This window comes from Ochotona princeps, chromosome 4, assembly GCF_030435755.1.
Source record: "Ochotona princeps isolate mOchPri1 chromosome 4, mOchPri1.hap1, whole genome shotgun sequence".
Lineage (NCBI taxonomy): Eukaryota > Metazoa > Chordata > Mammalia > Lagomorpha > Ochotonidae > Ochotona > Ochotona princeps.
In genome coordinates this window covers 107,753,314-107,769,432 of record NC_080835.1, presented here as the reverse complement: position 1 = coordinate 107,769,432, position 16,119 = coordinate 107,753,314, and the positions used below count along the sequence as shown (strand labels likewise).

At 44.9% G+C, this 16,119-nt stretch overlaps 1 protein-coding gene and 1 pseudogene across 2 annotated transcripts in view; one reads left to right on the top strand and one right to left on the bottom strand.

Moving 5' to 3' along the window:
- The window catches only part of LOC101523875 (neurotrimin), a 1,051,792-nt gene that overhangs the window by 542,242 nt on the left and 493,431 nt on the right, over positions 1-16,119 (top strand). The gene's annotated exons all lie outside the window — the stretch shown is intronic.
- On the bottom strand, positions 13,702-14,738 carry LOC101523630 (nucleophosmin-like; annotated as a pseudogene).

Genomic DNA, 16,119 nt, shown 5'->3' with positions numbered 1-16,119 from the left:
CCATTGGCCCAAGATTTCATTCTTCGTGCACAGTCTTTTAAATAGGTGTCCTCAATTCCATTCCTGTCCCTGGATTCCAAATATAGTCTTTCTGTTTCAATAGCCTGTGGCTTCAGAATCTTGAAAAGCTGAGAGACGTTCTGTGTTTAAGGTTTTTGCATTCCTGTATAACGTTTTATGAGTGGTTTGTTTTGTGGATTTTGTTTGTTTTTTGGTTTTTCGACTTTCATAGGTAAAGCCAGAGTGGGATAAGAGACTCAAAATACAGAAAAGCAACTTCTCTTTTTCTACTTTGTTTTCTCTCCTCTCACATGCAAACACACACATAAACACATGTGTATACAACTGCCCACGCATATGTGTGCGCACATTCATAAAGCCATATAGCAAAATCTCTAAATCTCTTCCAGTTCAATATCGTAAATTCTCAATAAAAGAGAAACAAGTTGACCAATTCTGAGAGTGACTTTGCCCCTCCATTCTGAGCCATCACTGACAGCTTCAAGAGGCGTCAGCTCTTCTTGTTATTACTTCTGGCAGCACAAGTCCAGGACATCCTCAGCTCCACAACTCACAGAGCAGGGCCTAAGACTAAAGTGAGGGAGGAGACTCAGGAGGCAGGTGATCAAATGCTGTAAATAGCTGCAAAGGAACAATGCAAATGAGCATAACAGGTGCCAGGAAAGGAGCACAAGATTGGAGCTAACTAAGCAAGAGAAAGGGAAGGCAGAGATTAGCAGCAAAGCTCTATGCACAGAGGGTTTTCTTCCTGTGGCTCTGTGTGTTGGAGGCCAGTGCCAAGGATCAGGGACAGAGTATGACAACCGATACTGGGAAGGATTCCTGCCAGATCAGGGCCATGGGGTAACCCACAGCTCTCTAGTTGTTATCTGTATTCCCAGCATGATATCTACACAGAGACTTTTGCCTCAGACATTTAGTTTATTGCCCCACTCTTCAGGGAACACGTTCTTCCTCTTCAATTCCTTGTGGCATTTTGAGAAGACAAATTCCAATCCTCTTTTCCTTCCCCCTAAAACTGGAGTACCTGCAGGCAGATCATGGTAACTGATGCTGAGCCACACCTGTCAGGTAGAAGGGTCATATCAATAGATTCTGAAAAGATACTAGAAAAGGCAGAAAGAATGCTCAGTTGTAACTACTGTTGGTCACATTACCTTTTAATAATCAATTTATTTTCATATTTCAGGGTTGGGTCACGCCAAAGCCAGGAGCTAAAATTTCCATTCAGGGTCTGACATAGCCCAGTGACCATCACCTAATGCTTGGCAGGTGCATAAGCAGAAAGCTGGATCAGAAGTGGAACAGCCAGGACTTTTAGTGTCATTCTGACGTGAGATGCAGGCATCACAAGGCAGCCTAACCTGCTGTTAACACAAAATGATTATTTGGCTGCTTTCTGAATGTGTTTTTCTGTGGAAAGGGTCAAGACCTTCTTATTGAAAGGGGTTTGTATAAGCTCATAAAACCTTTTTTACACAAATGGCCTGTGCTTCCCAGTCCTGATTTAATCAGCGATTTCCTATGAAGATCTATGTCCAGCTGTCCCACTAAGTTTGTGTCTCCATTGCCTGTTATTTGCCTTGCAGCTCATCCTACCTTTTAATATGCATTGACCTCTCACTATCACAAATTAAGATAATGCAGATGTGGGAGAATATAAGTTCTCTGAGTATCCCACTGTGGAAGCATGGATTTAATAGGAAGCGCAGGGCTATGGAGTTGGAAACATTGGATTTGAATCCCAGATGGGTCACTTTCTAACTGTATAGTGACGTGTGATTTACTGGATTATGCTAAATCCCAGGCTATGATTTCTAACTGTATAGTGATGTGTGATTTACTGGATTGTGCTAAATCCCAGGCTATGATTTCTAACTGTATAGTGATGTGTGATTTACTGGATTATGCTAAATTCCAGGCTATAAATAGTAAAAACATATAAAATTGTAATTGTACATACATGCACACAGAGCCATTGATGTACAGGAGCAGTCAGTGGACAGCAGACAGCAGTTTTAAAAACACATGGAAGAATGTGTGCAGATGGCAAGTGTAGCACCACTTGATTTCCCCACCAGGTAAAGGTTCAGAAGCGCGCTAGGAAGTTGTTAGGTTACTAAGACATCAAGAACAGTTATCCATCACTTTTATTGTTTAGGGAGGACCAAACGTTGGATTGTCATAACCTCAACCTATAATTCATTTATGTCTGGACACTGAGCACCTTGAATATATATTGTTCACTCCTTGAGACAATTGGAAGACATAACAGGTGACCATTCCAAGCCACCCACACTCTTCAAGAGACAGAATTGTGAGATGGAGATTGCTATTCAAATCATGGACATGGCATTGTGTAAGACAGACAGCTGCAGTGTTGACCAAATGTTGAACTGTGCTCATTTCCTTCTCAACAAGAATAGCTTCACAAAACATACTTCTCTTTGCTTCACTTGAAATAGTTGAGATTTGGAGAATTGGGTGAAATCCAAAAATAACTACTTACTCTGGCCAGGTGTAAGAGAGGGTGTCTTGTCTACAGGGAAAGAGCAATATTCAAGCATATGTTAGATAAAACCATACCAAAACAGCAGGACTACCTAGACCAGAACGATGATAAAACCAGGCTTTTTGGGGGGGTCTGCTCCCAGGTGAGGTTCACCTGTCCACGAGGGAGTGGGTCAGCAAAGTCATGCCCGGACAGAGCATGTGTATTTTAAGCAGTGGTACTGACAGGGCTTGAGGTAGACGTATGTGCTGTCTTCTGAGGGTGGGCTCCATTTGAATGAGTCCCAGGCGGCTATTCTGAGCTGGAACTTTTGGTGCCATCTCAGGACCTTCCACCTGCCCCTGGGCTCTCTGGGCTAACAGTGTGTGTATTTTAGAGGGCTCCAGAGGGGCAGAATCACGTATAGAGTGCTAGGACAAACAAGCTCATACCTCTGTGGAGATGCGTAAATTCCAAGTCTGGCTGAAACCCCAGTTCAGGACCAAGTGCAGTGAGTTGGCAGCATTTCCCATTCTTCCACAGAGGTCTCATTTTTTTCCATTAACACCATCAACTGACCAGATGAGGCCCCTCCATATCTTGATTGAAATGTTGATCTCATTAAAGAAACATTTGGAATAAGGTTTGGTCCAGTGTCTGCATACTGTGGTCCAGCCAAATAGATTACATGTAGAGCATATCATGATTAAAGAAGTTACATCATCACGTTCATGCTGATAACAGTCATATCCTGGAGGTCCTGAGGGTCTGACAGAGAGGGTCTGGATCAAGGCGCAGGTAAGTGTGGAGATTCCAGCTCAGTTGAGGGCTATCTAACTGACAAACAGAAAAACCAAGGCAGCAAATGTTCCCTGTTAACCTCTGATGTGCTGTGAGGTGGGAGATTCTTAACCTAATTATCCAGAACCTTGAATGCCATGTTGAAACATTTAGGTTTGAGAAAATGAGAAATGAATAAGAGAAGTTTACACTGAATTTTATTGATTCCTTTCATTTTTGGTTTTTGTTTTCCTGAGAAACTTGAAAATGGGTCAGACACAGTCAAGCAATCATGAACGACTGAACTGAACAGGATATCAAGGCTATGCATAAAGTACATGATAGAGCTGTGCTTCTCAGGACATCGAGCCCACTGAATACACATTCCTGTTGAGGGTAGAAAGAGATGGCCGTACCCAACCTCACACCCTGAAAGTAGACCGAGCATCCCTCCAGAATGAGAAAAATCTAAGATTTCGCTTTGGCTGTTTGCTGCTTGTCAAATCCTAGATATCAGCACATAACCTTTTCAGGCCAATTATAGTGCATCTCAGATAATTAAAGAGGAAAAGTCAAAACTTTTATGTTATACATTCAAAGGTTATGCGATCTCTAGTTCTCCTACCAAAGCTGGATCCAGAGCACTTGTGGGTTTCTCCACTGTGACACTTGGCAATCCAGACACCGGCATGCAGGAGTGACTGCTTCCACTGTCAGGGCATCTGGGGTCAGAGTCTGTGTGCATCAGGGAGAAGATTCTTGGAGACTTTTGAGTTTTGCTGATATTCATAGAGTCTTTGAGTTTAAAGAACAAACACTCCATCTGCTAGAGCTCCTTCACTGTTCAGCCAAGGAGACAGAACTCTAGAGAGAAGTGATTTTTTAAGTGTTGAACAATCAATCTGACAGAATTGAGTCTGGGCCTTAAGGCTGTGACTCCAGTAGAAGTAGATGCCTTCTATGGTTTACGTTAGACATATTAAAGCAAAGCAAAATGTAGTAAGCAGCAAATGAGAAGTCAGGGGCAACATGTTGCCTGTTTCCCCCATCCCAACAAAGAGAATAGCTGGGAGAAGTTCCCAAAGTAAATTTCAGTTCTGGTGTGGGAATGACCCAAACTGTTTGGAGGCATTGTTGTAGAAATACCCCCAGCCCCATGTCTCCACTGGGTTCACTCACCCAACATGCAGAAAGCCAGTCACTGACATTCAAGTGGAGGAATAAATTGTTTTTGTTTTTGTTTGTTTTGCTAAACACAAAGCAAGGAATTGGCAACTACTGCTTAATGCCAAGGATCCCAAGAGGAGTCAGGGCTGATGGTTTTTACAGACAATTGGGTTTGAGAGGTATGTACATGCAAAGTTCCTGATTGGTCAACAATGCTGTGATTTTTAGGTCATGGTCCAGGGGCCTCCAGCCCATGTGTGGAGGTTAGGGGATGGGGGAGATTACTTGAATGTAGTTACAGGATTTCTATCCACAGTACTAGCCATTAAGGTTCCTATCTATTGGAAAAGCAAATTACTCCTGGTGATCTCTCCCTTGAGTCGGTGAATTCCTTTTGATAGCAGGCAAGCAAGGACACCTTGTGCTAAGGAAGACAGACAAGGGCACCTAGGACTGGGGAGAGGGCATGTGCCTGGGCCATGTTTTTTCGTTGTAGGGTTTTTGCTTCTGAAACTGGGAGAAGTTTCCAAAGTAAACTTCACTTTGCCATCAACATCAGAAGCAAGAGCACCGTGGTGTGGATATTTCTTGCTATCCATTCCATGTGACATTAGAAGGACTATTTTAATGTAGTTAAATGGCTGTGTGCTGCATGATTATGTGCTTTGGGCAGGGGAGGGGGAGTAATGACCATATGACACATGTCAACATTTAACAGGCATTGAACACTCAATGTGAGAAAGGGTTATTCTATGCCTTCCATGGAAGCAAATTCATTTAATCATTACAACAAAGCTATGAACTAGATACTATCACTGTCACTGTTTTTACAGATAAGAAAGCTGAAGGGTTGCACGTTCTTTGAAGTCTCAGAGATTTTGCATCTAGAAAAGGGCAGAGCTGAGATCTGTGGCTCTGGGTCCTGGGCTCTTACCTCCCATACCACACGATGCTCATCTAGCTTTGGGTATCAAGAGAAAATATCGAAATGATGACCTTCCAAAAAGGAATCAGCATTGAACCCATCAGAGGCAAAAACTAATGTCTGATGAAAATACCAGAGGAGTCCAAGAAAGCATAGTGGGAGGAAGTCACGGTAGAGGAGGTCTGAGAGACAAGCATCAACAATCCTGTGTTGAGTTGCTGATAGGATTGCTCCACTGAGAGATGAACTGGGAAAGCCAGGAGAAATTATATCCACCACAGATTAAATGTATTGAGGAAATACACTGTAGTCTGATTTTTAGAGCTTAATATAATGTCTAACAATTGCTAAGTGGTCCAATACCAGGTGCCATTCAAATGCATCATTCCATTCAGGTTCACAACAAATCGTGAGGCAGGTGCTATTAGCATCTCTATTGTGCAGAGAAGAAAGAGGACGTCCAACAAGTTCCTGAACAGAAGCTCAGCTGCACAGCCGGATTACAGTTTATCCAGCTTCATGCTGAGCTTACTGAAGTTGGGTGGAGCTTGTGATCTCTTGTCCTAATGTAAGGGCTCCTTCTCATGAGCAGACCAGAGTTGACGAGAGCCTCGACTTTCAGGTAGGAGAGGTCTGGAAGGGCTGGGCACACATACACTGGGTAGCTGAAAGATGTGGAGCATTCTTGCACGTGTGCGGTATGCTGAATGCACACAGCACAGACGCAGAAGGTTCCTGTCATCATAGAACTCCCAGCTTGAGAAGACTAGCTCATACAGGAAAAAGAAGAGAAAAGAGCCGGATCTGGGATGACCTGGTGAGGAGGAGCCACTGCCTCCAGCCAGCCCTTTTGCACAATTCCAGGCAGGTTGGGGGCGCCTGCAGTGAGCCAATGACACATAAAAATGGCCCTGTGCGTCTCTGCTGACATGTCGTCTGTATCTGATGGAGCAACATCTTCATTATGAAATTAGATGAAAACCCTGATGCACAGACTAATAGATAACATCCCACACTTTCCCTACAAAGAATGAGGAGCAGAGCCAAAGCCTGTCCCCGCCCCATCCAATTCTATTTTCATACCCACCTGTCATCTCCCCACAAATGCCATTAGCTCACAGAGGGGATGAAGTCTCATTGCATTACCAGGCACAAAAACAAAAGAGCTTTTTGTACTTAAGCAGCAGTTCAATGATGGGATAACTGGATAAATTTTATTCATGAAGTCCCCTGATGGGATGGTGTTCCCTGTAGGCCTGGGATCTCTTATCTCCAGCCTACAAGTGAGCGTGTTTTGAGCTTAGGAACTGACATGTGGTTCCTAGGACTATTGGAGAAATGAGTCAGAAGAAAAAGGAAGAAGAGTACTGTGACTCCTAGGCGAAAAGACCCTTTGGGTCAGCCTTACCCACACTGTTTCATTCCCTGAAGATGAAGCCTCTGGCTCCTTGGCTTTCCTTGGTTCTTCAGGAAATGTCACACTTCTGTGGTCATGCTCATCAATACAGTCCGGACACTGCTGTCTCTTAATGGCAAGGCTGGTCCAAGCAGAACATTCTGGAGTCAATGCCGCTGCTTTACTTAACCCCATTGCATTCACTGGCTCAATACCTATCAGGCATTTGTTTGGCCCCAGGGCAGGAAACTTTTCTGTCTATCAAGCGCCATTTGGATATTTGTAATATCATTTGAATCCCATACAACATTATCAACAGAAAAATCTGCCTGTTATAGATTCTTTAACTGTTGAGTTCTACCTCAGTTTGCAGGGCCAAAGTGATTTCATTATGCAGCCTGTAAGCCCAACTTTCCCCACCCTTAGTTAATGGCATGAAGCCACCACTTGTCCATGAATAAAACCCAGATCCATATTCTTAGGTTGGTAAGGCAGAGAAAATTTCCACATGGGCAGGAAAAGCTCTCAGTGTCTCTGGGCTGTTTGACTCCTGAATTCTAATGCCAATAATAGGAACCCATGCTCAAGACATCCACGGAGCACGAAGCCCACAGATAGAAAGCTAGGGCTAGTGGTATGATGCCGTCAGCCTCTCACAGTCTTCTTATCTCTCCTCTATGCTACCATTAAGGTCAACCTGCAGTGGGGCAGGGTCTGCCCTTCAATAGGACCTCACTCAGGAGTATCTCAGATTGCTTTGTTGGGACTCAGGCAGTACTCCCAATGTGGGATGCATCATTTTCCTGGACTTCGGGTTCTACACAGAAATTCTCTCTCTCTGACTTGGAGGCATTCTTTTGAGTCTGTTAAGCAAATTTTGCTCTTGGGGTGCCTATTCCTCGTCAGCTGTGTAGGGAGCCCTGTTTGGCTGTGCAGCTTCAGTATTCCAGGCACAGGGTTTCCGGTACTGTGCTTGGATCTCACAGAGGGTCAAAAGAGGGCACAGAGGGTGAAAGGTCTTTCCTATAAAGCCCTGCCCCTAGCTGGCATAATGGCAGAGCCAACCATTGTTTTATAATTTCAGGGAAGGTCTCAGGCAGGGCCCTGAATTTAAGTTTCTGCACTTCCTCCAGTCAGCTTATCTGTCTCTTTAGGATGACACCACCAGCACTATTGATACAGTTCCTTGTGTTGGGCAATTTCTTGAACATTATCTCTCTCAGTCCGCATGATGAAGTGTAAGTAAGCACCATCCTTCCCACTTTGCTACTTGGGGAGCTAGGACTGAAGGAGGTGCAGGCACAGGCCTGAGGTCAGCCTGCAGTGAGATCCAGCCCACGCAATCCAGGTTTCCTCAGGCATCTCAGGTGAGGCCCCAGTCAGTCACGGCCTCCCCTCCTATCCTGTGACCCCTGTGGTCCTCTGTGACCTGTAACCCATTACCTTTGTCCTTCAGCCCCTTCCTTTCATCTCACAGCCTTACATTCCAGGCCAAAAAGCCTACCTCCCCTTTTCTCAGCCTGACCCATGAATGTTAATGAGGTGCCACCATTCCTTTTCATGAGAAGGACATCTTCTGAGCCCCTGGTGACTTGGTAAACACTTGATTTGGTAAGCACCATTTTTCTTGTAACACTGGCATTTGAATTCATTAGGCTTTTGGGTTACAGGAACATGTTGCTTTATGAACTGGTAAGGGATCTATGATTGATGACTCAGTACCATAACAATTCAGAAAACAGAGGGTCCTTTAATTCCCACCTGCAGAGGTTCTCATGGAGCCCATTTGCTTCTGATGTGTCAGATAGCTGGACCACAAAGACACAGTGGGTGAGGGGAGCCTAGGCCTTGATCTACATCAGCACCCTAATTTTGGACATTGTGTCCAGACTTAGCTCACCATGCAACCAACATGAACCCAGGCGGCAGCTATACAGAGCTGTGGGCAACTCCTTGATGCTGTCAGCCCTTCGGAGCTTCTTATCTTTTCTTCTTACAGTTGGTTTTGTAGGGATATTGTCCTCCTAGTTGGAAGACCTCAGCTCTACCTCTACTCTCACTGTGATTTCCAGGCAGAAAAAGGAAAGAGATGGTGGGTGGTAGGCAGAGAAGTGGATCCAGAATAAGCAAAGCAAGCCTGTCTTAGAAGTGCTGATGGGTTGCCCCCTTCACTATTAACTTGGTCCTCAGGCGCAGGTGCTTCCAAGCTGTGTGAAGCATTGGAAGGGATTGTGGTTTAGTTGGGCCCACTGATGGCCAGAACTAACCTGTAGATCCTCTGGTGAGGAAGATGGGGAGACACCGGTCAGGGCCACAGCACTATCTGCTGTGTAGGCTCTTCTCAGTTGAGCGAGGAGTTCTGGCATACACAATTCTCAGTTTAATCCCTCCACGGCCCCTCTGTCATTACAGTCCTTCCTTTCGGGACTGCAGCTCCGGAGTGCTTCCAACTATGGCTGTAATCTGCCATTGTGGGCCCATTGCATCTGCATCCTTCTTCAACTCTTCTTGGAACACTTCGGTGAGAAGAGTTGGTGACGATGAAAGGATATGAACTTGTGTTTTATAAGATGATTAAGTTCTGGAGATCTAATGCACAACGTGGTGATTGGGGTTGATAATACTATATTGTTTATTAAAAGTTTGCCTAAAGTAGATCTTACATATTCTCAACACACACTCAAAAGATAACTGTGATACAAGGAATGTCTTAATTAGCTTGATTTTGGTAATCATCTTAGAATGTATGTATGCATCTAAGCTTCACCCTGTACACCTGGAAAACGCAAAATTTCTCCTTGTCGATTAGACCTTAATAAGCCAAAAAATATTTAATACTTTATCTGTTTAAAAAAAAAGCCAAGATTAAAATTTTAATGAATTTGCATCGCCAGCCAAATGAAAGCAAGACTGTACAAAACAAGGATCGTCAGTCTTTATATCTAGATTCATCTCAACATTTCCTGGGCACAGGCAAGGTCCGTTTCTTACTAAGCAAACTATTGCTAAAAAAAGAAAAAAAAAGCGCTCTATGTGAGTGTATGTGAGAGAGAGAGAGAGACAGAGAGAGAGAAGGGAAGGGAGAGGGAGAGAGAGATTGAGATTTTGGTCCCGTCTTGGTTGAAGTGCTCCTGCAATGGCCAGGACCAGGCCCCACCGAAGGCAGGAGCTCTATCCTGGTTTTGTACATGGGAGGCAGGAATTCAGCTACTTGAGCCATCGCTGCTGCCCCCAAGAGTGCACACTGGGTGGAGTTGGGAGCAGAGCTGAGAACTGAACACAGTCACTGTAATGTAGGATGCAGGCATCTCAACCAATGGGCAGAACACCTGCACTCAGACCATGATACCTAAAACCTGGAAATCTGTATTCTTCCCATTCTGTGCCAGACAGCTTCTGCTCTCTCTTTTTCAACTGGAGCTTGCTACTATCCTACTACACCTACAAAATCATCTCTTCTGCTAAATGTGTCCACTCCTTGAGTTTCGATGATCCCATCCAAATCCAGGCCTGAGAAATGCCACTATCTTCACTCCCATCGTGCGCTGATCGTCTGTGCATGCATCAGTCTTCTTTTCAATTATGCTGTTGCTTATCTGCATGTGGATCAGTCTTCTCCATTAAGCCATGAGCTGCGGAAATGCAATGGATGCACAGGGTCTCGTGCATGATTCCAGCCCTGGAGCAGTGTTTGCTGTCCTGTAGTGCTTTCGTTACATAATTGCAACAGCACTGTCCTAAGCACTTTATAGGAAGGAGGTGCTATTTGCAACAGTCACAATCCAAACATAAGAAAACTAAGGCAAGAAGAGAGTCATTTGGTACACTGACATCATCAGCAAGTAAAGAAACCATGATGGAAACCTCCAATGCTTCCAAGAGATACAGCTGACAAAAGCCTGAAAGCGACTGGATCTCGCCCAGCCTGCATTGGAAAGGGCATTTTACACTGCAGAGAAAGGTGCTGTTCATCCCCTCCAGCTCGTGACTCATTGTGGAACCACCTGCCAGCCCAGCTCTCCTGCCTGCAGCAGTGTGCTGGGCACAGGTGGAGACTGCCCTCCTTTTGGTTCCGTTCCTATGTTCCCTTCGTTCAGGTCAAAGTTTGCATTGTAGCTTCTCACCTGGCTCCCTCATGGTGTCTTGCCTCTCCCTCTCTCCCCTGGTACAGCTCACACCTCCGTGTCACAGATGTGGAGCCCAGGCAGCCATTTCTGACGCTGCTAAGCACAGGCACTCAGGAGCAGTCTTGTCCAAACCCTGCCTCCTATGTTCATATTTCCCGTGGCATTTTATAGAAATAGCAGAACAATTGCTCACCCACAGGGGGCAAAGGGAGCAGGATTTCACATAATTAAATCTCAAAGGGACCACATTTTCCAGCTCAAGGAGAGGCAGAAAGACAGGGCGATGGAGCTTGGTTCCTCTGGGGTGAAGAAGGTGCCTTGTCTTTGTGTGAGTGACACAGCATCCGGGTGTGAGTCTCTCATTCTCAGCAGTGACCAGGACTGTGGACATCATTTAGGTTTTCAGTTCTGCCTCTCCTCCTATCAGGCTGCAGTGAGTGGGAAAATGGTCTCTTGCCAAAGGAGTCTGGGAGTCATCTTTAGTTACAGGGAGCCTCTGAATTTGAGGAATTGAGAAGCGTTTGTTCCTGAATAAAACAACGACAGATCATCTCACCAAAACAATGTTCTGAACTGGACAAGGGCCGGAGACCAGCAGCATCAGTCTGTGGCAGACCTGCCTTTCCGCATCAACAATGCTTTCCATGCAAACCACACAAAGGAACCCAAAAGAGACGCCAGGCAGATTCCGCTGCAGCTGATTGCAATGAGTCTCTTTCAGCCTCCTTCTTTTTAAGGCAGGGAATCAAAAGGGCAAGCCTGGCACATGTGCCCCACCCCCAGCCTGTAGCCCAGGGCCACACTGGCATCTTAGGGCTCTCTGGCCACTTGTTCCTTTGATGTGTGTTAAGTGAACATAATTATCCACTGTGTCACATGGCATATGACTCTGACAGCACAGTGTGTGGGCTCTGCCCCTCCCCAGTCCATTAGAGCTCCTCAAGGGGAAACTGTGTTCCTTTGGGCATTTGTTTCAGCACTTCACTTGGACGTGGCTCTAAACAACACTCACCAGAGTCTTCTGCCCTTATAAGGAGCAGTGACTTTGTCATCACTGGCAAAGAAAATCAAACATAGAAAAGGGGCTAGCTAGGCCTAGCCAGAAGCCTTCACATTGAAGAAGGGAGAGGAGAGGCAAGGAGGCAGAGGACCCAGTGTGTGTGTGTGTGTGTGTGTGTGTGTGTGTGTGTGTGTGTCCTCTCCTCTATGATGGATTGTTTCTAGGACCCAGGACCATTTCCCTACAGGATGACCCTCTCTCTAACTTGGAGAACTTGCTGCATAAGCATGATTTTATTCAGCAGTGCTCACCTCTCTCTTCAGCTCTGCCCTCCTCCCTGACCCAGTTCTCAGCTCTAAAGGGAAGCACTTAGCTCTTCTTCAAAATTGCACATGCATTCATGTGCACACACACACACGTGTGCACACAAGTACATGTACCATGCCCCTGAGCCTCACTTCTCAGTGGAGACACACAGCAGAGCCCTGGGAAAAATAGCTTCTCACGTACACCTTCAGCATACACATGCTGCAAGGGCTGGGCTGTGAACTTTCATCCATGTGCAGCCTGCTCATTGCTGCAATTAATTGGCATCGGTGCTAATGAGAGGTGGCCTGCTTGTAATGCTCTCCAGCAGCCTTCTGAGGGCCACAAAACCAGAATTGGGCCTTGTACTCCTCACTGTGGAGGTGGCCCAGAAACCCACAAGCCTTCCCCTTTTTTCTAAAGGTCAGTTGCCCAACTGGGTTTGTATTAACAATTTTCAACCCTTCTTGTTAGTGCCAGATTGATTTTCTGTTCAGTGTGTGCATGCAAAAGCAGAATTATCTGAAAACTTGCTATTTATGGCTACTTAATTGCAAACATCAACACACCCAACAAAGTTCTCCTGGTGTGTATTGTTGATGTTGCCACCCCAGACATGTGCCAGCTGTGATGCGTGTCTCTAAAATGAGCTTGATTAGAGGATTCTATCTTGTTTGTGCAAGGGTATCAAAAACTTTGTGAAACTCATGCATGGTACTTAATCCACATTCCCATCAACTGCTTGGGAACTTTTCCTAGTGGCCCTAAATGGACCCATTTTGACAGTGGAAGAGCAAGTCTCAAGGATTTGGCATAATCACTTACTGAGTTTTTCATTCTAATCAAGTATGTCATTGAGGTCAGGGTGCAAAGGAATTCCAGCTCTTATTAGCACTAGAGATAGAAGATTGTCTGGACTGCGGAACAAGCTCCCTCTGTAAGATGGAGATATTGACCTGGTTGGCTTTTATGGATCTTGTCAGCTCTAAACTCAAACCAAAGTCAAAAGAGCAAAGGCTTTAGTGGCAGCAGACTTATCTTCTTTTAGGGAACACATTCTGTATGTACACCTGGCTATAATACCGTGTCTTTACATACTATAAGAGATAGCAAACCTTACAGCAAGAGTGCTCACTGGGATCCCACAGGAGAAGCTTCAATCAGTCCAGGTATGTCTTGAGAGGTGAGGAGTATGTGACTGACAGAGATGGGGTGGAAGCAGGAGCGTATCCCATGACAGCCACTGTCATTTTTTTTAGAAGAGTAACAGTTCTACTTTATTAAAATACTGAGTTTATTTCACATGTACATTTGTCTCCCCACCATTTTCACGTCTGACCATCGCTACCACTGTGTGCTATCATAACATTCCATACATACTTAAAACCAAGCAAAGGGTGGAGTTCCATCTTTTAAAAACTAAACAGGCATTTTGAACAACGCATTCTTGGCAATGGAACCTGGACAACATTTATCAAACACGGCAGGGAAAGTTCTCACTCTGCATTATAAAAAAGGACAGCCAGATATCAACTGTTACAGAAATGAAATAAGACGGAAAATTTTAACAAACTGTTTAAACTATTTTCTTAAAGAGACTTCCTCCACTGCCAAAGATCTTGAATAGCCTCCTGGTCAGTCATCCGGAAGCAATTCTTCACGTAATTGACAAATTTGGCTTCCACTTTGGGAAGAGAACCACCTTTTTCTATACTTGCTTGCATTTTTGCTTTAATGTCTTCTATAGAACTAGGTCGTTTTGGTGTCTGGAGTTTTTTCCTGTTTTTTGAATGATTCTTGCCTTTTTGACCTTGGTGTTGATGGTTTGGAGTCTTTTCCATTCTGGTTTGATTTCTGTACAATCTTGGCTGGAGTATCTCGTACAGATTTCTTCACTGGAGCTTTTTCTTCAGCTTCCTCATCATCAAAATCATCATCCTCATCATCATCTTCCTCAGCAGCAAGCTTTACTTTTTTCTGGGGCACCTTGCTGCCACCGCCAGGGGCTGATCGCTTTCCAGACATAGTTAACAGCGTCACGTCCTCCTCCTCTTCATCTTCGGACTCGCATCTTCCTCCACAGCTACTCAATGTTGTTCACTGATGTGCACAGGCCCTGAACCACACTTCAATCTTAAGACCACAGGTGGTGTTATTTCAAAGCCTCCCAGGGAAACTGTTGGCTGTACAGACATCTTCAAGGCTGCCAGTGTGACCTTAACTGGACTGCCCTCATAGTTCATGGCCTCGGCTGCAACAATGTGCAGCTCGTCCTTGGCACCAGCACCCAAGCTGACCGTTCTCAAAGATAACTGGTGCTCATTTTCATCATCGTCCACTTTAAAGTGGTAATCTTTGTCAGCCTTTATTTCACAACCGAAAAGATAGTTCTGGGGCGTCAGGGGGCTCAAGTCCATGTCCATCAAATCTTTCATGGGGCGGTGGGATGAACTCGGGCAGGAGAGAAGGCGGACGGAGAGAGGATGCCCACTGCTCCAAAGAACAGCCACGCAGGATGGAATCACGCCAGGCCCTTGGGACAACGCTTTCCCAGACAACAGGAACCTGTAAAACCTGCAGTGATGTGGATTCCAAAGAGAAAGACCTTTTAAGAAGGAGGGAGTTGTTCCAAGACGTCAGTGAGGTGGTGGCTGTCACATGTTGACAGCCACCTTTTCAGACCATGGGCCTCTGCCCCTTTGGCAGATCCTGCCAGGTCTACTAAGGACCACTGGGAAAGCCACCACACAGTCTATTTGTGATAGGTACTGTCTCACTGATTCTGGAGCTCCTTCCTGTGTTTTGTTCTGGGGACCACAGCGCTGCTTTCCAGGTGCTCAGAATTGACATGTTGGGGTCAACATGTCAATAACATGCTGTTTGGTTTATCTACATCCCATAAGACAGTACTTGGTTTGAGTCCTAGCTCTTCAGCTTTCTATCTAGCTTCCTCCAATTCTGCATTTTGGAAGGCAGATGCTAATGACTCAGGTTTTGTTGGCCCATGCCAGCCATGTAGGATTGAATTCTCGGCCCCTGACACTTGGGCCGGGTAGGTATGTTGCAGCTATTTGTGAAATGGAGTAGTAGGTGGAAGATACCCTTCTCTCACACTGTACATAGAATAAAATGGAAAATAAGTAAGTATAACTTTCGAAAGAAAAATGACTCACTGAGAGATGAATGGCCTGTCACATTATTCAGATGCTTGGGACAGACTCTCTACCTTTTCATTCTCCTGTGTCAGATGCTTCCTGGGTCCTACTTTTTGATAATGACTCTATTCCCACTTGTATATACTCTTGTGCCATAAGCCTTCCTTTTGTCTTTCCTGAATTATTACTGGTATGCTGTCTCCGCCCTCAAAGCAGAGGGAACATTCCCAGACTATGAAGAGATTCTTCGATTTATTAAACTACAGCCTGATAAAATGAGAGTTGGCTTTAGAGTTGGAAGACAAGATTTGGGACAAAGATTTCCTTAAATTTGGGACAGTCTACCATAAGAATTTCATCAGTCTTCTCTGTTAATATGGATCCTGATTCACTCATTTGTCAAACAAGGAAAGAGTTCTACTTGATGGGATGATCAAGAAAAATTAAATTATACAGAAACATCTAACTAAAATTTACATTGTTTATTTTTATGTATTTTAAAGGTAGATGGAGACAATGAAGAAAGAGAGGTAGAAACACAGAGACAGAGACACACCAATGCATTTTCTACCCACTGGTTTGCTACCCAAATGCTTGTAGCAGCTGAGACTAGGTCAGGCCAAAGCCAGGAACCTGAAATTCAATCTGGATCTGCCAACGTGGATAGCAGGGAGCCAATGTTCTCAGGCCACCACTTTTAGCTCCAAGGGTCTGCATTAGTAGGAACCTGGGATAAGAACTAAAGCCAGGA